Source organism: Corapipo altera, unplaced genomic scaffold (assembly GCF_003945725.1).
Source record: "Corapipo altera isolate COAL_440 unplaced genomic scaffold, ASM394572v1 55, whole genome shotgun sequence".
Taxonomy (NCBI): Eukaryota; Metazoa; Chordata; class Aves; order Passeriformes; family Pipridae; genus Corapipo; species Corapipo altera.
Window position 1 is genome coordinate 15,849,575 of NW_020884882.1, and position 23,263 is coordinate 15,872,837.

The window sequence follows — 23,263 nt, forward strand, 5'->3', positions numbered from 1 at the left end:
AATAACCAGTAATTTACAGTGAGGCTTTATTGTCTTAACAGGAATACTGATGAAATACTCCTCTCTCTGAATTTAGGAAGGTCACTGGTGAGAGTGACCTACTCTGTGTTTTTGGTGGGGATAAGATTATGCCAATAAACTTAGTGTAGAGACTTTTTATTAGTCTAGTCTGGAGTTAAAACTAATGTAGGTTATACTTCATATATTGCTTACTAAGCTCTCTAGGAAGCTTATGGACAAAAACTGCTACAGAGATGTAAAATGTTTGGAATAATATTGGGATGAAATTAGCTGGAATGAATCTTGGCTGTAGACTTCACTTTCATGGCAATGAACAACTGAATCTGGCCTTGTGAGGTTTTTTTTTTCCTCCCTGCTTGTTTGCAGTGACTGAAAATTCAGCCTAAATTGATATTTTGATGTAACTGAAGCAGAGTTTAGTAGGAAGAAACCTCCTTTCATGCCATAATATTTTCATATTTGAACTTTAGCAATTGATTTTTTTTTTCATACTTGGCAAGATGATCATTTTATAAATTTAAATGCTGTTTTGCTTCCCCCAACCACTTGAACTTAGGGCTCTTCCAAAATGTGATGAGCTGTTTTGAGGTCTTCAGGAGCAAATGGAGAAGCCTTAGAAATACCTACTTAACCCATCACCTGTGGAGATGAAAACATTCCTCAGAAAGCTAAAAGCAAGGTGTTTTTCTCATATTCATAGCTTGTAAAAATTTTTCTGTAGGTAAAGTACAGAAAATCAGGAACAGCTCCAATTCCATAGTGTTGTAGTCGTGTTTCTCAACCAAAAGCAAAGGGGTTACTTAGAATAAAATAATTTTGCCCTCCTACATGTTACTGTAAAACACGAGGAAGTATCTGAGTAGTCCCCTGTGACCTGAGAGCACTCTCCACATGCTTTCAGAAAATCACATGTGTGTTTGGTGGCCAGAGGGACTCTGGAGGGGCCAGGAGAAGGATGTGAGGGAAGGAGCTGGATTGTTTCCAGCTGGATTCGTTCAGCAGCACGTCCCTGTGGTTGTGCTGAGAGAAACCTCGGGGAGAGGCTGTTTGAGGGAGAAGAGCAGTGTAATTATCTCTGACAACGGGAGGTGGAAGAGCAGGGAGCTGAAGAGCTGGAGGACGAGGAGCTCATCACGGGACTGTCCTCGGGGCCAGCCAGGTGCCACCCTGCCGAGGGGAACAAGGTCAGGCTTTGTTGTCCTTGGACAATTCTCTTTGAAGTGAGCAGTAGGTGCAGGGATGATTATTTGGTGGAGCAGTGATAATCCAGCAGGACATGTGGTTAATGAAGTACATCTCTCCGTGCTCCTCACGGAGCCGGTGCCTCACGGATCCATCTCGTGTGGCAAAGCCCACGTGTGTTACTGGAACGAGCTACACGGTCCTCAGGGGTGGGATGCTCAGCCAGCCTGTGCTCTCTCTCTCTCTCTCTGGAAAAGTCTCTTGAGCAGACACATAATTGAGATGTACATCTCTGATGTGTGGGACAGAGCAGACACAGCAGCACATTGGGGAAGCTGCAGGAGAAGCAAAACCACTTTCAGCGCAATTCTGTCTTCCAGCAGATGAAAATATCACTGGATATGTCCTCCACCCAAATTTCCAAGGGGTAGATGAGAACCAAACCTACTGGGAACTGAGGGCATCTTCATGGTGTTCCTTCTCCACAGTTTTGTTCAGATCACTGAAATCTAACGTTAGAGAATTTATTTTCTTTTTATTTTTTTTTTTTTTGGTTAAAGAAGGTTTTAAGGAGAAACGTGTAACAGGTGTTGGGTGACCTTGCAGGGAAAATGCTGGGCTCCTCATCTGGAAAATGTGGGACCTGTGAACTGAATTCCCACCGTGGCAGGAATGCCATGTAGAGCAGGGATAGGTGAATTCCAGGTGGTTTAGGACCTAAGTCCAACCTCGATCTCATACAACTTTCCATAGAAGGGATAGCCCAGCTGCTTTTCTGTAGATTTTGCACTGCTGTAAACTTGTTTAAAAGTTTTAAAAAAATCAAATGCAGCGATACCAGTGTGCTGTGAGTGTAATTGTTTCTTAGTGCAGGGATGGTGATAACAAGTCTTACATTTGATTTATCTGCAGTGAGGCATTGGAGAAGTTGTGTGGGAGAGACTCTGGAGTTAAATGTGTAACTTTTAACTTAGTGCAGGGCACATCTTATGAATTCCTGAGCATCTTCATGACTGTGAGGCTGAGGGGAGCTCAGGGCTGTCATCACCTCGCAGGGACGAGCCTTGTGTGTCTACAACTGGAGCAGGGACTGCTCCTTTACAGCATATGAGTAAAAATCTCATAGACCTGAATATCACGGGTCAGGAGCACAACAGATGCTGTGATCTGAAGGAATGTTTCAATAGAGTCAGTTTTAATGACATTTGAAAGAGATAACTGGGCTGTGCATACGAGGGGGTGACATATGGCAGAGCAGATACGGGTTTGCCTCCCACAGCTTGTCTGCATCTCTGACCTGAGCAGAGGAGAAGGGAACCTGCCTGGCAAGAATATTGAATTCTGGCTTTTTTGCATATTTATTTCGTCTGGGGAGAGCGTTTTCTTCGAGTGCTTATCCCTGGTGAAAAGGAATCGTTGTTTTTAATGTCATTGAAGCAACAGTGTGGGGAATAAACCTTGGTGTGTGAATAACTCTGTGTGTGTGCAGGGGTTCTGCATCTTTCCTTGTCTGATGGTTTGAATCAGAACTCATGTCAGGGCTTGAAAAGGTTCAGTGGGTTTGAAGACAAGCAGCACTGCCAATGTTTCCGTTGCTATTCACCCCCTGTACAACGAAAAATTGAAGTTATGAGGAAGTTTTATCTTGTATCTTTAGTCATATGGAATTGTAGAATTATAAAGGGTTTGAGTGTTGGGAGGGACCTTAAAGCTCATCCAGTGCCACACCCTGCCATGGGCAGGGACACCTTCCACTAACCCAGGTTGCTCCAACCCCATCCAACCTGGCCTTGGACACTTCCAGAGATGGAATATTTAAAGGTCCTTTAGTCCAGCCCTCAACATTAATATCACTGTCTGATTGCAAGGTCATTGCAACAAAATAATGGAAATTGGAAACTGCCTTAGAGATGTTAATTACACCTGAGTCTTTGTTGGGAATGTGTGTGTGGAAGGGGGGGATCACAAGGATTTTGACTTCTGCCAAAAAGCCTCTCCTGTGCAGTCCATGAGCACAAAGCATCAACCCCACCATGTGCAGGGTCCAGTATCTCAGTGGCATTTTCTTGGTGTTTTTTTTTTAATTTTTTTAAACCTATAGCATTTTCTCTTCTGTTGGAAAAACCTTAAAAGTAAAATTTAGAAAGACCACTGTTCACTGAAAACATTTAGGCAAAAGTATCACGGTTGAATCGCGAAGAAAACATAAATTCTGGAGGCTTTTAGTTTCCAGGTGATAACCTGGAAACACGTGTGAAAACTGTGTATGTGTGTACATTTACAAAATTGGCCTTTTTCCCCCCAAATCTCTTTTCATTATAAAAAGCTGTAAAAACCTGATGGAAAAGCTGGATGACAGAAAATAACCAATTCTCAATATCACTTTATGTTGCTGTAACACCCAAACGCCGACGGAGCTCTATAAACACGTAGGAAAGCACAATCTGTCTTGAACAGCTTACAAGTAAAAGGAGGTTTTTTTTGTTGTTGTTGGTTTTTTTGAAGACATAAAAGGTAAATTGGTGTTTGACTCTTGCTGAAAATCACTGAGCACCTCGTTCTGCTGAGCACTGTTGAAAATCCCACTCAAAACCCCTCTTGGTTCATGTGAAACAACAGGAATGTGCAGTAAAAGATCTGACAGCTCCTGTTTCCCACCTGTTTTCTTTATGAGTTGCTAATCTTTCTCCCTAAAGATTATATGTGATACTGAAAATGTATTAGTGGGTGGGTCACAGACCAGAGGACTCGTAACAAAGAAGGAAAAAGGGAAAAGGCTGCGGCCGGCTGGTTTCCATCTCCTCCCGGGCTGAATTAAGAAAGATGTTTTTCTCCCCACTGCTCCTCTATCTCCCTCCTTTCCATTTTCTGCATTATGTTTCCTCCTCCAGACTGTGGCAATGGAGCTGAATGCTGATGAGACCATTGGCAGCCTGTCCCCAGACAGAACTTTTTAAGGTCATTTCTCCTGGTTCTCCATTGCTTGACCTGCTCATTTCTCTTCCCTGACTATGGTGGGCTGCCCAATTACACACTGTTATTTTTATGATACCTGCTTGTCCTTCCCAACCTTAATCTTCCTTTATTGCCAGGAACACTCACAGTCTCTGTAGTCTAGTGAGAGCTAAAGTTCATAAGAGAAATGGTTTAAATTGACAGTTTCAAACGAATAATCAAGAGCGCACGCAGAGATGGGGCTGAATAGGTTTTCCATGGCTGTAGGTAAAAGCAATTCCTGAGGAGATCCTCACTGTGCTGGTGAGCACAGCTGGCATGGAGGAATCCTTGGGATGAGAGTGACCTTTGGAAGGGGAGATTGCACATAGCAGGCAGGATTGTGTTGCTTTTATAATGGTGTAGCTGCGTGTTTTCCTAGACCTCCGTAAAATATCCTCCCATCTCTTGTTCTCCAGTCCAGGCAAAGTCAGGGGTTTGTTCCTCTATTTGTTCATTTTATTCCAAATTCTACAGCCATTCTGTACCCAGTCACTTGCTCAGTAAGACCATCAATTATTTATTGTCATGCTGGTCACAGGGTTTGTGCACTGGTCACTCGGAAGAAGAGGTGGAGACAGAGATGACAGGTCTGAGCATTGAAACATGAGCTCTGTTATCCTCTGATGTGTGAGGTCCACACACTGTGAAACAGCATCATAAACTGGGGAAATAAATTCCCTTATATCAAATTCAGTTCCTTGTTCCAGCAAGGACAAGCTCAGCATCAATAAAAGGAAATTGCTCTGAGGGAGAATCTGCAAGTTACTCGTGTGGACGGGTGAGTTTTCCGCAGGGTTAGATGGGATATTGGGAAGGAATTCTTCCCTGTCAGGGTGGGGAGGTCCTGGCACAGGCTGCCCAGAGAAGCTGTGGCTGCCTCTGGATCCCTGGGAGTGTCCAAGGCCAGGTTGGACAGGGCTTGGAGCAACCTGGGCTAGTGGAAGGTGTCCCTGCCCATGGCAGGGGGTGGCACTGGATGGGCTTTAAGGTCCTTCCAACCCAAACTATTTGATCATTGTATGAACTTTCCCTCTTCTGCTGCAGTGATGCCTCTTCATCCTCAGCCCCATTAACCATTTTCTCATCTCATAATTAACCCCTTGCTGTAGCTCCTGCTGTTTCACAGCCATTCCAAGGTCCAATTTCCAAGGTTCAGACAGAAGGGATGAAGCTCCTCTCTGATCCCAGCGGAGTCTCAGGATGGGTGGAATTGGCCCCAGCTCTGTATTTTGAAACTTTCACAGTTGTCTGAGCAAACAGGAATGTGAATGAATCAGACTTTAAGTATTTATAATTCTCAAATGCCTGAGAAGCTTTTTTTGAAAGGTCAATCTAATTAAGACAAAGTTTGTTTGTACCAATATAATGTAGATACTATTATTGGAAATTCATTCCAATGCGATATATGGCATTTTACTTACAGTTTAATTTTGAGTTTTGTATTCTTAATTTGGAAAGAGCAGAAATGATCTTCTGCTTCCATAATGTCTTACTTAAAATGACATTTTAATCTATAATGATTTTTTTTCTACTGCAATTAAAAAGAGATGCTTTCTTCCTAATGCAAAATAATTAATCAAAGTTTTTGCATAAGAAGGCTTCTTTTGTATTGGAAATAAAATTGCCTAGACTCATAGCAGCCACATTATTTAGTGGGTCTGGTTTTGATTGCCATCTTATGGGAACAAAAGCCTTTTTTCTATAATTTAAGGATGCATTTAAATTCAGTTTGAAAGCCTGAATTTCATGATGTGTTGCCCTTAAAGGCTATAAAAATTGAGATCTATTTGTGCGTCTCCAGAAGAATATCAAAGTGAGAAATAAATCAGTTTTTCTTTGAGTTTCTTTTCATATTTGAGTAGTTCTGCCCTTGTGTCTCCTTCAGATGATCCTGCTGTCCCAAACTTTGTCCAACTGAGGGAAATTTAGACCTTACAGTCCCTACTAGCCTAAAATTTATGATTTGTCGAAGATATTAAATTGAGGGGAGAGGACAGGAGGGATATAATCAGTATTGTTCCACCAAGTGCTTCCTTTTTAGGGGCTGTTGTCTTATCCAAAAGCTCAGGGCCAAGTATCTAAAAAAGGAGTAGATGTGGCATTTTGGGTTGTGATTTGGTGGGCAGGGGGGTATTTGGTCAGAGGTTGGACTTGATGGTCTTGGAGGTCTTGTCCAACCTTAATGATTTCATTATTCCAAATCCAAATCATTCCTGTTGAGGAATGAACCAGAAGCTCTGGGAACAGTTTCTGGCCCTTCCAAGCACAGAGATTTCTCCTGGAATCAAAACTTTCACTGCTGGCAGCAGGACTTTCCCTTGACTTGTTTTTCTTCTTTCTAATAGTCTTTAGCACTGTTTTCCTAATGTGAAACTCTAGAAATTTTATGTTGCTATCTATTGTAAAATCATAAAATGAGATGACATATTGTAAAACCAAAGAAAAATCTCATTCTGGTAGCTGAGTTTATTTGGCATATTAAATACTTCGGGTTATCTCCAGGCGTTAATTTAGTTTGTAGCTCTGTTGAAGAGAAACATTATCCTCCGTAGCCAGAATTTTCCTCTGCCAGTCCATTTCCAATCTTCTCTGCCAACCTGTCTGTTGGTAACTAAAACAGGACTGATTTGGAACTTGGTTGAACCAGAGCAGGTACAAAGCAAAAGGATTATTTTTTCTGGGAGCGTGTATTTTTGTTCATCAGAGCAAAGACATTCTTGCTTAATTAAAATATAATATTTTATCAGCATCATAAAAAATAATTACTATATCTAAGTCAGGCATAATTATCACAGGTGGGAATGAAAATGTACAGCATCCTGTTGCCTCAGACGTAAGTTCTTCAAGTATTTACCTTCAAAAACCCCAACCCTCTCCAGTCTGGTGTTGCTTTTCCTCACTGTTGCTTTTCCAGGACTGTTGCTTTTCCAGGCTTGCTGTTTCCAGTGTGGGGAATTGTCTCACTCTGTTATCCTGCACAGCTGTGGAGCTGCTGCCTTCTCAGAAATCATAGAATGGCTCAGGTTTGAGGGGAACCTCAAAGATCCCCCAATTCCAACCCCTCAGCTACACAGTTTTGTTACATCCTATGCACTGTGAATCTCTGATGTATAAATCATAGGATTTTATTGCTGTTTGCAAGCCCATATTTAATGGTTCCATTCCACAGTTAAATAATAATAATAATAAAAATCTTCTTTAAAGTACTCTAAGACTGAACCACCTCAAATATTCTCCCACTGCATCCCTGGAGTTCCATTCATGTGGGATGCAGGCAGAGGGCTGATAGTTTACTAAAATAACCAAAATAGCCAAAATATCAGCAGAACACTGGAATTCCAGATCTCTCTATCCAATGGCATTACACAGAGCAGATAAAGATCTCCCCTGATAGCTGTGCTGTCTGACAGGCACTGGCTGGACGTGGTACCTTGCTATCGGAGCACTGGGGACACGGATCCTCTCTTGTGCTGGAACACAGGACACTGAGCAGTGTCTGCTTGGGGACTGACTGCTGTGATCTCTCCTCTGGGATGAGGGTTGTCCTCCAAATCCAACTGCAGAACCAACAACCATCGTGTGCAGCTCGGAGAGACGAGAGCTCTGTGCTGAGCGAGCACCCGGCATAAGGAGCTTGTCTGAAACGTGGCTCCTGTGAATGGTGCATAATCAGATCCATAAACAGGGTCATAAATAATCAGAGGGAAAGCTCAGCATGTATTTTCTTTGTTAGTTTCTGTAGCTCCTGAAAGAAAATGAAAATAAGTGCTGCGTAGGTTGTAGAACAAGAGTAGAAAAGGCTGTTGAAAGGCTCTTTGTAGTGGAGAACTTGTTTGGTGCTAATTTATTTTGGTTCTGCGCAGCCACACGTGGGGAAGGTGCGTGCAAGGAAATGCAATTCCTGTGTTTGCTGTCCTGGAGGGTTGTTAGTGAGGAGTGGGAGTGGGAATAGCCCTAATGTTTGCATTTGCATTCACAACAGCAGTTTTGTGTCCTCCTGCTGCTACAAAGGTTTCTCCCATTTCAGGTGGACTCTGGTTGTTGCATATAAACTGAGATCTGCCTGACATCCCACATTCCCTGTCTCCTGCAGCAGAGAGGGAGATCTGGGGAGCACAACAGTGCTCTCTGCAATGGCTCTGAAGAGGAGGAGGTGGCTGGAGAAGGCTCCAGGGAGAGCTTGGAGCACCTTCCAATGCCTAAAGGGGCTCAAAGAGACCTGGAGAGGGACTCTGGGCAAGGCCTGGAGGGGACAGGACAAGGGGGAATGGCTTCCCACTGCCAGAGGGCAGGGATAGATGAGATATTAGGGAGAAATTCTTCCCTGTAAGGGTGGGGAGACCCTGGCACAGGCTGCCCAGAGAAGCTGTGGCTGCCCCATCCCTGGAAGTGTCCAAGGCCAGGTTGGACAGAGCTTGGAGCAACCTGGGCTAGTGGAAGGTGTCCCTGCCCATGGCAGGGGGTGACACTGTCTGCTCTTTAAGACCCCTTCCAACCCAAACCATTCTGGGATTCTGGTTTTCAGATAAATTCTTCCTGTCTGAAGGATTTCCAGAAGATGACGTTAATTACCTAAACAAATTTCACAAGAACATGGGTTGGATACCCTTAACCCTCCAAACAAACCCCAGAAGATACATAATAACATTTGTCAATATTCTGTTTCTCTAATCAAATACACAAAAAGGAAAGACTTGTTTTCTTGTAGCAGGGCCCTGGTTTCCAAAACAGGCTGCAGGAGGGACGATGACAGGAATTGCTTTTGAGTTGTTCTGGTAATAATGACTGGAGATCGAATTATAATAAGGTCAATCTCTCAAACATTTCGCTTTTTAAAAAAAAAGATCCAAACAAAATCCACTTTCCTCTCTGGCCATATGTTTTAGCTCTGTGGCATGGCATTTATGTGGAAAACGATACAAGGTAAGACATGGAGTGCTGTTTAGAGGAAACATTGTAGATTATAAATAGATTAAAGATTCATCTGACAGAGGAAATTTTCAGTCCACATTTCAAACTGGATGTGGCTCTTTGCCAGGCTGCCTAATGCTCTCTGAGCAATCCGAGGGTCAGCTGACGGACAGCTCTGTCTTGGTTCTTAGAGTTTGTGCTGGAGATGTTACTGGAGGCTCCTTAGACTTGTAAAAAGGGAAAAACTGGAAGTTAGCAGCAACTTTAAACAACTGTTACCCACGAAAAAATACCTGGGTTAGGGGAGCTCTTCTAACAGTACAACTGTAGCTCTGAGAGACCCTGTAGCTTTAAAAGATGTGTCCTTGCTCTAAAAGGACAAATTTTATTGAAGCTTGAGATTTGGAGTGGCTTTTGAGCAACCTGGGCTAGTGGAAGGTGTCCCTGCCCATGGCAGGGGGTTGAATGAGATGGGCTTTTAGGTCCCTTCCAACACAAACCATTCTATGAGTTTCTTAATTTATTCTTCTACTGACTTGCACACCATGGAAAGTTAGGAGTGAACACTTGTATACTCTGAACATCCTTTGGCATTTCCAACACGAGGAATGTTTTAGACTAATTAAAAGTGAATTTACTTACAGGACAACTTACCTGATTTTCTGCACCCCCTGTGTCTGCTCACCTGGTCCTGTATGGACTCAGTTCTTCACTTTGGGATGGAAACCATTTTTCCCAGTGTTATGAGTAGCTGTGTGTGTAATTTATTGCTGTTGTGCACTATTTATATATATTTGGTGTGTGGGGAGGTTAATGGGCCATCTGGGTTTCCTCCTGTCTTCAGAGTTTTCTGCATGATGATATTTTCTGAGGGAAAAGACAAAAGCCAAGTTTAATTGGTTTGGGGGATGCTAGCTGTGTTTGAAAATGTGAGTCTGTGATGATTTTCTGCATTCTCCATTTTGACTTTGCTTTCACCTTCTTTCTGAAAATGAATATTACTGCCCTGGTTTATTGTGCTGATTTATTTAGCCAATACAAAAGACAATTGTAGTGTTAGAGTAAGATTTTTATTAGCCTAAGGAAGCTTAAATAATAATTCATTTTAAAATGAGCAGAAATTTGTCATAACAGTTCCAGAAACTACAAAACTCCATTTTCCAGAAGTTTCTAATAGCATTTTAAGCTGCAGGTGTAATGGTGTGATTGATGGCAATACCTTTAAGCTACCAAACTTCTTTTAGGGGAACTGGTATTTACATACACTGTATATGTTGTTTAGGATGTACTTTTTCATGCAGAGAATCTAATTTATTTTTACTGCTGACTTTTAGGACTTTGGGATAAATTGAAATAAACAGGTAACAGCAGAGATTTCAGAGGTGCTTCAGCACCATGTAGGGAGCTGGGCTACTCAAGTGCTTCTTTGAAGCTCACTGGGGCCCTAAACAGCTTTGGAAAAAATGTGTTTTAGCTGTTGAAACATTTGTGGTGAACACCCAGCCCGTCTGTCTGGCCTAGAAATCTCAGCTTCAGAAGTCTGGGTGCTGCGAGTGCGTCCTTTAATGTGACTGGCGGGCTAAGAAACCCTGCTCAGTCCAAGTTGCAGGGTATTTGTGCAGGCTGATCAAACTGAATGCTTATCAGAGGCTCTTAAAACAGACATCTGCATCTTTCATCACAGTAAGTGGAGCTAAGTAGAGTTGCAAAGCTTCTAATTATTGGTGGTGCGAGCTGAGAGCGCGGCCCCCTCTGCGCACGACGGGCACCGCCCGGCAAGGAGGGGATGCTGCTCCAGCTGCAGCAGAAAACAAGGCAGAAACAAAACTCTGGGTGAAAAGAAAGAGGCTTTGATAAAACTCTGCATCTAAATTCACCTTGAATCGGGTTCTTTGAGGGGAAGGTCGCCGTTGCTCAGATGAGGGTTTTCTGTGATGTCCGCGTTCCCCTCCGAGGGCCCTCCTGCCAGTGCTCTCTATTAGCACTGGCTCTCCAATTAAACTGCACTTTGAGCCTTGCCAGGAGACACAAACAAGGGCTCAGATTCCTCAGGAATTAATGTAAACACAACTGATTTTAAAACTGAATTGTGGTAAATGAACACTCACCCCCCACCTCTCTGCAGTTGCTCTCCGGCGCGATCAGATCAGTCACTTACTGACCAAACACGATGTTGGGATTTAATTTAAAAACTTAATTTGAGTTCAGGAAAGTGCCCCAGGGTGCTGAATATTTCCATGACTCCTGTTAGTGTCAACAAACAATTTTCATTTGAAATGTATCTTCTAGTAACAAATCAAATTATTTTATACCAAAGTATTAGCTTTAATAGATAACTCCAGTGCTTTGAATGAGCTGCTCACAGTAAGTCGCAGTGGTCTGGTTTTTTTAACACAGAAGCATCTCTGTGTACATCCATTTTTTGTTTCTGTTCATTCCCAGTCTCCTACTCTGACACTTGGATTTTTCATGCCTTTTTTTTTGGGCATAAAAGCCATAAAATAATGTTGGTTGGAGGGAATCAGGAGGGCATCTGCTTCAACCTCCTGTTAAAAGCAGGTCTGGCTGGGGCAGGTTGCTCAGGGACTTTTCCATTTTGAGTGTTGAGCATGTCCAAGGACTCCACAACCTCTATGGAAAACTCACTGCAGTGTTTGACTGTGAAAAATTAAAAACAATTTAAAAATATTAATCAGATTAGCAGCAGTAATTAGCCAAGCTTGGAGAGGAGTCATAGGCTGGGATTGTTTAGCCTGGAGAAGAGAAGGTTTTGGGATGACCTAATGGTGGCCTTCCAGTGCTTGAAGGAAAGATGGAGAGAGACTTAAAAAGGCCTGGAGGGACAGGACACAGGGAATGGCTTCCCACTGCCAGAAGGCAGGGATAGATGGGATATTGGGAAGGAATTCCTGGCTCTGAGGCCCTGGCACAGGTTGCCCAGAGAAGCTGTGGTTGCCCCTGGATCCCTGGAAGTGTCCAAGGCCAGGTTGGAGCAACCTGGGCTAGTGGAACGTGTCCCTGCCCATGACAGGGTCTGGGACTGGATGGGCTTTAGGGTTCCTTCCAACCCAAACCATTCTGGGATTCCTTTAATGTAAAATCCAATAAATTAATATTAGAGTTCACACATGTATCAGTTGCCTCTGGTAAATACTTTTAGTTCTTTTCCAAAATCTTGGTGAAGGTCAGTTTGGGCCACTTTAGATCATTCTGTTTTTCAGCAGAACAATCTGTTGTGATCCCTTCTAGCTTGATTTTACTCCTGTTTGCACTGAGGGAAACTTGTGGATGTAAATATTTCTGTGTAGCTTGGCCAAACATGAGCAGTTCCAGAACGATGTATTGTCTGCTTAAATAACTTCATCTCACTAGATATTGGAGCCCAAAATAAGTAAGATATAATTAGATAGTGGTAATGTAAAACTGCTAGATTATCATAAGAGATATAGAGTGAACAATTTTCAAAGGAACTTGGGCTTTTAGGAAGCTAAACCTCAATTTAAGACCTAATTAGTTCAACTGTTATGAAAATTTTGCCCTTACACATTTTCCTGAAAACCAAAGCAATAAGTTTCTTTCTTCTTGGCACCATTTTTTAAAAATTTATTTTATTCTTAAAAAGATTTAACAGTCTAGCTGCATTAATTAGCTTTTCTGAGATTTTTATTACGACTCTATTTGGTTTTTTTTTGTTTTTATCATGGTCTGTGTCCTTATCCTGTAGGACACTTTTAGGCACTTGTGAAAACATCAGCTTGGTAGATTAAGAAAGAAATTGTTTTATAAATCATCTTTTTTTTTTTCTTCCCTGGGAGAAATAAAATACCAAAATTGGATTCCTTTACTGATCCTTGTCTTTAGGTGGATCTGTTCTCTACATGGATCAATAAAAATGTCTTTAGCAATGAGAGGATAAAGCTACAAGGGGCAGAAAAATGAGTCCATTCATCAAGGACAACATGAAAGAAGGACTATTGTGAAGATGTTACAAATATTAATGTGCTGTGTTGCACTCTCAGGACATCAGAAGTCCCATTAGTGATAAATATTTCCAGTTTTAAATATCTACAATTTTAGTAGCTGCAAATGCTATTTTTATATAATAAAATGAATATATGTTCAGAAACTTTGTACATGTGCTTGTCTCCAAAGAAGCATTTTTATATCCTGCTCCATCCATCCTCTCTGAGTACAGAACAGCAATTTAATTTGCAACCTGAAGTGTTAAGTTTTAATTTTTCTTTCCCTTTGCTCAGTCTCCTACTTAGTCAGACATAAATCCGAGGAATATGAAAGAACCAGTAAAAATGGCTGTATCCTTCTCAGGCTGTAATTTGGCTCCATGAATTATTAATTCCTAGACCAGGATAGCTACAGCTTTTTCAGAAGTCAGTATAAATGTAAAAGGCTCACCTTATCAGCCAAGATCTGAGCAGGGGCAGTAATGCAACTCTTCCCATTTAGCACTTTGTAGTACGTTGAGAAGGAATAGGAGACGAGACCATTTAAACTCTGAAATACAACACAAAGTAAGGAAGTGAGGTGGGTTTTGTTTTTTTTCTTTTCCCCTTTTTTTGGCCTCTGAAATAATTTCAAAGAAATGAATACACAGGGATTTCTCAGGGGTTTTGGGCTGGTGGAGATGTTGAAGCTGCATTTGTGAAGCATCACTGCCAGGGAGACCAGCAGCTCAAAGAGCACCTTTGGAAGGGAAAGGCTTTTGCTGCTCTTGCTTTGAAAGGAAAGAAGAAATCTGTGGAGGTTTGAAATTAAGCTCCAATGGATGAAAGGTAGCATTTACCAACTACAAAGCAGCTGGTATTGTAAGTAAAATTTTATTTTCTAAATAATAAAGCTCTCTAGTTTAATCCTGTTTAAATCAGGTGTTCGTTTATTTGACGCTGTATCGATACCGGTATTAGAGGACTCCCATCATGTCCCCTAATTTAACTGTTCTGGCCAAAAAATAGAGTATTTTTATCTTTTGTCTTAAATAATTTCATGTCTGGTGTAGTCCTAAAGGTTCTTTGCAGAACTTTGCCCTTTTCTGGTATGATGCAGTTGCAAAGTTGAACGTGGCAGCTGATTTAATTGAAGCCCATCTTAAAAAATTTAAGGGCATGTAATGGAAAGTTGAAATATTTCAGCACTTCCGTAATTCTAAGATTTCATTTTAATATTTTTAGTATTTGAGCAATGCTGTTCTTCATCTCTAAAGATAAGTTGTTCAAATAAGGAGTCCCTCTTGCAGTCAATCACAATCTATTTTTAAAAATATATTTTAACATATAAACAAGTGAGGAATGGTTGTGAAGGAGCTGATTAGGTCTCTTTTTGCACCGAGGTTTTTAATAACCATTACACAACAAAATGTGTGTAAAGCAATATGTCAGGGAGAAATCCTAATGACATTCTAATGTGAATTTTACCTGGGATTGTTTCACAGGACTGGGAGATAATCTCGCTGCTGTCGCTGGTGTCTGATTTACAGGAGTCATTTTGCTCCCATCTGCTGATGGACAGACCAGACAGGGTTAAGAATGAGCAGTTCAGAAAAGTAATTAGTCTACAAAAATTCTCATGAAGTGTGTCAGTTCCTACCCTGGTTCTCTTTTTTTAATGGTAAAGGTGAAGAATTTGGCAGGTGACGCTGCAAAATCAAGTTGGAAATCCTTCTTAAATTTTCTTATTCCTTTTTGTTGTTGTTTAGCCTTAATTTTGGGTACTGGATATATATATGCCAAGCACCAATTTCCTATGGGAAATTATTAATAACCTTCTCTCTTGCCTGTTTGTACAAACTCTAAATACACCGGTGTATGGACAGATTTAAGAACTTGGTCTAGGGAAGTGTTTGTGAGGACAAGGCTGGCGTGGGGAGCTCTTAGAGCTTTCTTATCCCTATTCTCTATTATTTGGGAGAATTAGTGAATTTGTAAGAGCTCTTCCATAAAACTTGTGGGAAGATGTGGGTTGGTGGAGTTGTGCTGCTTGTGGGGAGCCGACAGCTCGTGGTGTCTGTGGGTGCTGCTCATCCCTGTGCTGTGGGTAAAACATGACCTGAGGGAGCAGAGCAGGGGAGAGGCAGCAGAGTTGGGTTCATTTGGCACAGGAAGTAAGTTTTCCTTCATTATTAACTGCATAATCATGCTCTGATGACGTTTAACATGTGAAAGTATTCCCGGCACTTCCTTCAGCTCCGGCTGGTGGGGAGAGGGAGTGCATTAATTACACAGCCCTTCCTGGGAGCTGTGCAGCACATTACCCAACTAATGCCACAAAGACCATTAAAAACTGTTTTCCTGACTAGTCAAAGCTATTTTCCTTATGCCCATTTTGGCAGAGGTCTGTGCTGGACAGGATGAGAGAGCCCAGGCAGATGGAAAGGAGCTGGTCCTGAGGGGATTTGGATCGGTGGGGCTTGGCAAGTGGTGGCCCTGGTGGCATCTGAGACAGCCACCATGGCCAGGGCATCACCAGCACTGGAGTGTTTCAAGAAACTGGAAGAGCCCTTTGGGGTGAGGAAGAATCACTTAGATTGGAAAAGACCTCTGAGATCGAGTCCAGCCTTAGAGATCAAACATATATTTATCTGGAAGATATATCGTGCATAAAAAATGGTGAGGCTAAACTGCCCCCAAATATGCCAAAATGCTGTTAAAATGCAATTTTAAAGCTTCTCAGGGCAGCGTGGGGCTCTGAGGGAGTGCCCTGTGCCAGCACACTGGAGCGTGTGTCGCTGAGGTTTTGCAGAGCGTGAGCAGCAGAGTGACCTGCCAATAAATAACACTAAAGTTTATAGGCTTTTAAAGGGATGAAAACAAATTTGGGTGAGTTTTTCTCATCAGTGCTTTTAGGGATGCAGTTTTTTTCCTTGAAGAGCTGTGAATTTAAGAGATGCCAGACAGTTGTCACATCTCTTGGGACGTGCTGGGCTGTGACACTGTGGAGGAGAGGAGAGCTTGGACTGGGGAGGTGTGGGCTTGGAGCTGCTGCTGTTCCATGGCCTTTCTGGGGTGGGCTGGGCAACCATCTGCCATCTCTGCAAGGGGAAACTCCCTCAAGTTGTGCCAGGGGAGGTTTAGGTTGGGTATTAGGAAAAATCTCATCCCTGAGATTGGAATGGGCTGCCCAGGACTCGCCAACCCAGGGAGCGTCCAAGAAATGAGTGGATGTAGCACTTGATGATATGATTAGTGGACATGGGGGTAATCAAAGGATGGAATTAATGATCTTTAGGGTCTTTTCCAACTTCAATGAGGCTATGGTTGTTCACATGGAACGAGGAGCTCAGCAGTGATAGAGCAAAGCCTCAGTGGATCAGTTGGGTAAAGCCTGGCAGCTTTTTGTGTCACGTTTGAGCTCTCTCAGATCTACAGTTTTTGGCTGAGTAACGTTTTTGCAACTCTCCTGCAAAATCTGGCATCTGAGGTGTTTTATAACCGTGTCTGGGAGCTGGGGGTGGAGGAGGGAAGTGAGGAGGGAGGATTGGGTGCTTGGGGGTCACCAGCAGCACGCAGGGATGGTGTGAAAGGTGTGGGAGCGGTGGGCAGGAGCTGCCACCCAAGAGCAGCTCAGTGAGGGTTACGTGGCTTCAGTGCAAAACATAAAGGAATGAATATAAGAGGTTTGCCTTAAGGGGTGTTTTGAAACAGAGGGAGATTAGGAAATGGCTGCATGTTTGGTGGAAGATCCTAATGGGCATCCCTAGAAGATCCCAACACAGGGAGCACCACACTGGGATTTCCCTCGCTGTCTTCTGGGCTTTGAGCATCCCTGAGGGGCTCCTTGGTGTATCTGTGCCCCTTAGGTGACTGCAGGTAGTGCCCATGTCCTGTGGTTTGCCTGGACTTCAAGAGAAAAAAAAACAACCAGGCTGCAAACATGGGCCCATGAGATGACTAAAACAGAATTAATTTTTGCAGTTAAGTTATCAGGCATTGGAATGTATCTCTAAGTGAAGACATTACAAATCATAGATGTTGAACCTCACAAATTAAACATTTTGGGCAGGTCTTGCTGGAGTTCCTGCACTGCAGGTTTGCACAGAGAAAGTCTTATTCTGCATTTGCAGAAAGAGCAAGAAGTTTATATTGTAAGTGTCAGAAAACACGACAAAATACTTATTGCTGGGAGCGGGAGTACATAAGGAAATATATGGCTATTATCCAGCTGCAAGTTTCTCCATTTAGATGCAAACAAAACAGGAAAATGAAATGCAATTTTTAGTTTAATCAACTTTCATGAGTCTTCTGGGAAGCCCAGAAGTATCTGAAAGGAGCCGCTGGGACCTGTTGGGTTTAAATATGAATTTTGAAGTCTGCTCGGTAATAGATGGTTATGCTGGGTTTGGTTTAAGAATTAAGCTTTGCAAGTGACATCTGGGCCTAACTGGGAACTGGCTGGCAGGGGGGGAGGCCACTCAAATTAACTTTCATTTCAGAGGGGGATTAAGGCTTTATTTTGCTAAAAATGTGTCGAAAGTAGCAGTTCTTTCCCCAAAGCGTTCAACAAGCAGCAAGTTAAAATAACAAATTTATCCACTATAATTACACACTTGTTCTCTTTATTTTAGTATAGGAGAGATGATAAAAAAATACAGGCAGGCAGTACCAGGCAGTACTGAAGAGTTCTCCCACAGAGGAACTTGCAAAAAGTTAAATTAAATGAAAATACCTCTGATTATTGTGTCCATAAAATAATTAGGGGTGGGGAGAGATTAATTCTTATTCAAGTATGATTTTTAATATCACAGTAGCAAACACCTGATCTGTAGAGCTGCTACAGGTATAAGAAAATAGAAAAATTATGTGTTTTTAATAAAAAACAATCAGTGTGAGAACTGAGGGGCGCAAAAGGCTTAGTGAAGTGGATTTTTTTTCCAGTCACTGGGACGTTTCTGCATCGTTGTCCTCAGTGTTACGTGTCTCTCGAGACCAATTACAAAGGTTCACAAGGTTGTTTTTATTTTCCTTGCTCTTGATGTCTTTTTAATGAGGCCTCCCAGTAAACAGCAAGCATTATGCTTTCCTGTTGTATTCCTGTCTGCCGCCTTGAAACATTTATTACCGATCCACGGGGGAAATGATTTATAAATTAAATATTAGCAAAATGTACTTTTCAAAAACAGAAGTAGTTAGAGGGGGGTATATCTTGTAATTGTCATTGGGGGAGCGGGAGAGGAAGTCATGCCAATATTTTGCTAATGGAAGCGAAGTGAAAGGGACTGTTAAAGCATCATTGTGGTTTGATGTAATAAATAGAGCTGATAGAGGCACGGAGTTCTCAGTGCACGGCTCTGGGCTTGTGGGTTGGTGTAATAGAATCTGAAGGTATAGGGAGAAAAAAAAATGAAAAGGCTGTATTCCTGCTCTGCTCCAGCCCTGCCAGGTCCTGGTACCTGCAGCATCCCATCGGCATCGGGAGCTCCTGCCCTGGCACCTTCCTCTCCTGCTTTGCCTCCAGTTTCTGGCTCTTCCAGATTCAAGTGATGCTTGCAAAATATTCTCTAATCACCAACCCTAATCAAGCTTAAGAGCAAAATTATTCTGGAGTCGTGTGAGCGACAGAGCCCTGTGTGGAGTCTCTCCACACCCTCGTGCTGGGACTCTGCTGCTGCTGCAATGTTGCTCTTGCTGCCTTAGAAATACCCAAGTCAAGTACAAATACTGGAATTGTTTAACCTTCTATCCTGACACTGAATTTTAGCTGTTTGCTGGCTGCTTAGTTCATATGTTGGCAAATTCTACTCGCTTTAAAGCGCGACTTCTTGGTGGCCAAGGCCGTTCTCACCCGAGTTTGGAGAACCTGTTCTACTCTTTTGTGCTCTGTGCTGGGTTGGCAGCGAGATTCATGGTGAGCAAATGCAAATCTGAGTTTGGTTTGGGTTTGTTTGGGGGGGGTTGTTTGTGATACCCACCTGTTGTCCTTTCACTGTCCTGCTGGCACACCTTCCACATCTCTGGTAGCTTTTGTGGGGGGAAATAGAAGAATACACAGGTAAAACGCCTCTGTTTCCATGTATGTGTGTGTGTGGATATGTGTGTCTATCCAGAATTTGCTGTAGTAAATGGTGCATTTCTCACAGATTTGTGTTTTGAGCAGGTGCTTCTCACACTTTTGTCGTTGCCCTCGTTACATTGCAAAGCTTGGAGGGGTCCTGGTCCTCTCCTTGCATCTGCTCTGGTGACTGGGAGCAGTGTTGGAAGGTGAGTGTTGGAAGGGAGGTTGTTGTTCAAGGAGAGTAATTCCAATCCTCTGTTTGGATTCCTGTGGGTCTGGAAGCGCTTGTGGATATTCCAAGGACAGGGGTGCAGGAAGCACTTACTCAGTGAGTTTGTGAATCTCTTTTAAGCAGATCTTTCCTTCATGTCCTGAAATTTGCATCAGTGATTACAGCCACTTTTATGTGCTGTGAATTCAGCTCCTTCCTCCTGTTCCACCCTTGGAGTGGCTGTTGGAAGTGGCTGATCCCTCACGTGGGTGTGACCCGGCACATCCCGATGGTCCTGTGCGGGGCTGAGGGCTGGACTCTGATCCTTGTGGATCCCATCCAACCCAGCACATTCTGTGATTCCATTCTGTGCCCTTGGTTCCCTGAGCTCTGGCACATCCTTTGGAAGCACAGAAGTGACTCAGCTGTGAGTTTGCTGCCTCTCCACAGCATCATCCTCCCAAAAAGCCTTTTTGGGGATATTGGAAGAGAGGAGTGGTTGTCCTGTGCTGCTGCACTGAAAGGTGTTTACTTCCCAGGCATGTGAGGCTGGTGGCACTTTGCTCAAACATGACTGTTCTGAGAATATGAAATAATACTTTGATCACTTCCATCTTTTATCTTTTAAGTAGCTGATTTCATTCTCCCACGAAAGCAATGGGCTCAGAGAGCTAATCAAGCTGCATAATGAAGGAAAGGTCAAAATGAAATAGTGAACTACCATGATTCCCAGCAAAGGCTGGGTTCAGCTTGCAGAGCAGAGCATTGTCAGAACACAAACTCATTTTTATTTTTCAAAAAGACACTCAGTTGCTGCTTTTTCCTGTCCCTCTTGCTGTAAAGTCATGTGGTCACCCACAGATGTTGTCCTGAGAAAAATAAGAAGAGTGAGCAGCTGACACCTCTTGTGAAGAAAAATTACCCTGAGAACATAGAGGTCCCTAATTACATTGGAGTAATGGAGTTGATGCTGCAAGGGGAATGTGCTCGAGAGCAGCCATCCATTCTCCAGGCAGGGCTGGCAACAGCCTCACCAGAATGCAAACTGTGCCTTCAGATTGCATTGTGTGAGTAGAGAGTTTGGTATCCCATTCATCCAAGTTCACCGCATCAGGCAGTGAAAATAGAAAATTACATTAAATTAATCCTTTCTTTGTGGCTTATCCTCTTCAGAGTTACTCTCTTGAGCCAAATCTGGGAGATTTGGTCGTATCTTCCCTCATCTCTGATGATGATGGACTTGGTGTCCTTGCTCATGACAGGGAGTTGGAGCTGGATTGTCTTGAAGCTCCCTTCCAACCCAAACCATTCTGCAATTGCACAATCTCTTACCTTGCTGCAAACACAGGGGCTTGCCAAGCTGGTGCTTGGTGGAGGTTAAAGCAAGGATTGTGCTGGTGAAGTGGTTGCCACTATAAAAACTTAAGCAGGTGTCAAGTTGAGCTGGGATCTTCCCAAATTCTTCCGAGCTGTGGGGCTGGCCTGGCACCACGTGCAGTGAGGAGGTTACGAGGCCTCATGATGGCATTTATTGGAGAAGGCATTTATCTTTTGGTTCTGCTGGGTAGGATTTATTTTTAGTGCAACTAATCAAGGGAGTGTAGGATGAACCTTTTCTTGAGCAGAAGTAGCTTGATTTATGAAGTGGAATTGTAATCCAACATGAAGCATTTGATTACTCCTCGCACACACTAATCCTTTTTTTATGAGATCAATTTGCCCCCAATATCTGTACATGGTATTTTTTTGGCAGCCTTTTTCCTTAAGACCTCAAAATGGTATAAATGATGAGCTCCAGCTGTTTCTCATTGTGTGGTTTAGTTTCTGACACACAAGGCACTGGATTTTAAGCTTCTCAGACTTTTCCCCTGTAAGTATTATTTAATAGCTATTGCTGCATGAACATTGATTTTAATTTTACCAGAATAAGTGCATTAAAATGTTTACACGTTATTATTTATCACCAGCTGTTTCACCAGCATTGGAGATGGTGCTTTTATTTATTTCTGGGTACCACATAATTAACTTCATGTGCTTATCTGGAGACTTTCTTGTCAGTTATTCATAGCCTGACTACTTTGTGTGCAATCTCCAAACAATTTACTGTGTGATGGGAAATATTTCAGTGTGTTCTTGCATTAAGATTTAGAATAATGTAACTGTCTGGTGGTATTTATAGCAGGCTGCAGCAGGGGAGGCAGATCACCTTTTATCCTTGGCAGTGTCAGTGGTGGAGGGAAAACTGGCTTTACCCACCTTTGGAAAATTGGTTCTAGATCAACTCCCCCCTTGTAAATAAAACAAAAAGTTGCATATCTTGAATATATTTATATACTGGGACTCTTAAGAGTGAATCTACACGTATTCATGGGCGTGTATGTGTGTAACCCTCATCATGTTGGTACTGCTGAGGCTGGGTTATGAAAATCCCTTAATATTCTGCTCAAAATGAAATAGAAATCATTGAGAGTCAGCCCAAGACTTTTTGCAGCTTGGTCATTACATGTTTGACTACAGTTTGCCTGCAGTAATTATGTGGTTTAATCACTTTCTGCACAGATATCAGCCACTTAAAATATTTCTGAGTTTATCAAAACACTGTGTATCCACGTTCAAAGATTTTCAAAACGGCAAACAAGAAATGCCAGAGGTTACAGATGATTATTTTTTATTAGTTCTTTTTTGTTACCAGTAATTGTAATACAGCAGAAAATGAAGATGTAAAATTAACAAAAGAAGTAAATTTAATTTCTTTCAAAGCCCAGGACTGAGCATTATCCTGTTCAGTATCTGTCCATGGCAGGTTTCATCCTTTCCTTCCAAACCAGGTGTCTCTCTTGGTGGAGAGACCTCCAGCGTGCTGGAGCTGTGCAAGGACAGACAAACATGTGTCTGTCTCGCTGCCTTCCCAGGGCGGCCAAACCCTGATCCAACAGTGACATTCCCAAGGAGTCTGATACTCCAAGATTCCAACCCAGAGGGGTCTGAGCAGCTTTCCAGGAGCCCCAGCAGAGCCTGCAGGGTTTGTCCATCACAAACAATCACCGTCCTGAGCTGCTGAGCAAGGTAATGAGGTGGGATATGGCAAAGGGTGTCCCAGCTCACAGGCCTTAAAGACACGTCTAAAAAGAAATTTCATTAATAAACTGGACAGACAGACCGACCTCAGAAATAACAAATCAACCCTTTTCCATTTTGCTGTTTTAATCACAGAGAGGGAGAAATGCACTTCACCCTCCTGTGTCCACAATACACCCATGGCAAAAAATCCCCACCTGTTAAATTACAGTTCTTTTCCCTCTGCTTGAAGATTTCTTCCCAAATCTAAAACATTGGTGGGTTTTCTGCATGTCTGTGGTTTTTTTTTGCAATTAGAAGCTGTAGCCAGATTTCATGGCACTTTGAGTTGGTTTCTCATGTAGGAGTAGTGAGAGGAAACTTGTTGGTACATGTTTTGATTTGCTCTCCTTCATTCCTAAAATGAGACTTGACAATGTGATATTTGGAGCTGATATAAAAGAAATTCGTTCTAGTCCTTCTAATCCATTGTGCAAACTGTTAGGATTTTCCTACCTGGCTTTGCTAATGCTTTTGATATCATGAAAGAGAAAAATGATACCTGAGAAAACTTGTCACCCCAAACTCTACTGCAGTGGCAAATTTTATAAAAATACAGTAAAACTTCTAAGTATTTTGTTAAAGGACTGGAGGGCCAGGGATCACTCAGGGAGGAGGTTAATGAACAGTCTGAAATGCCTTTGGAGAAGCCCTCCAAAAGGATGTGTCTCTCCCAGACCAGAGCACACAGCTCCAAACATCGTTCCTAAGATTTGCCTCGATCCTTGTATCAGACAGAGGGGCTACCACAGACATACTCTGTGATAACTGGGGAAATGATGTCCTAGAAAATATCTACTGACCTGAACGTTGTGAATTTCT

At 42.5% G+C, this 23,263-nt stretch overlaps 1 protein-coding gene across 4 annotated transcripts in view; it reads left to right on the forward strand.

Moving 5' to 3' along the window:
- The window catches only part of CNTN4 (contactin 4), a 286,304-nt gene that overhangs the window by 77,617 nt on the left and 185,424 nt on the right, over positions 1-23,263 (forward strand). Inside the window, exon 1 of one of the 4 annotated variants that reach the window (XM_027640401.1) lies at positions 21,174-21,194. The exons of the other annotated variants lie outside the window; for them this stretch is intronic. The gene's annotated coding sequence lies outside the window, so the exon portion shown is untranslated. Of the gene's footprint in view, positions 1-21,173; positions 21,195-23,263 lie in introns of those variants that run through there. 4 annotated transcript variants of the gene reach the window in all.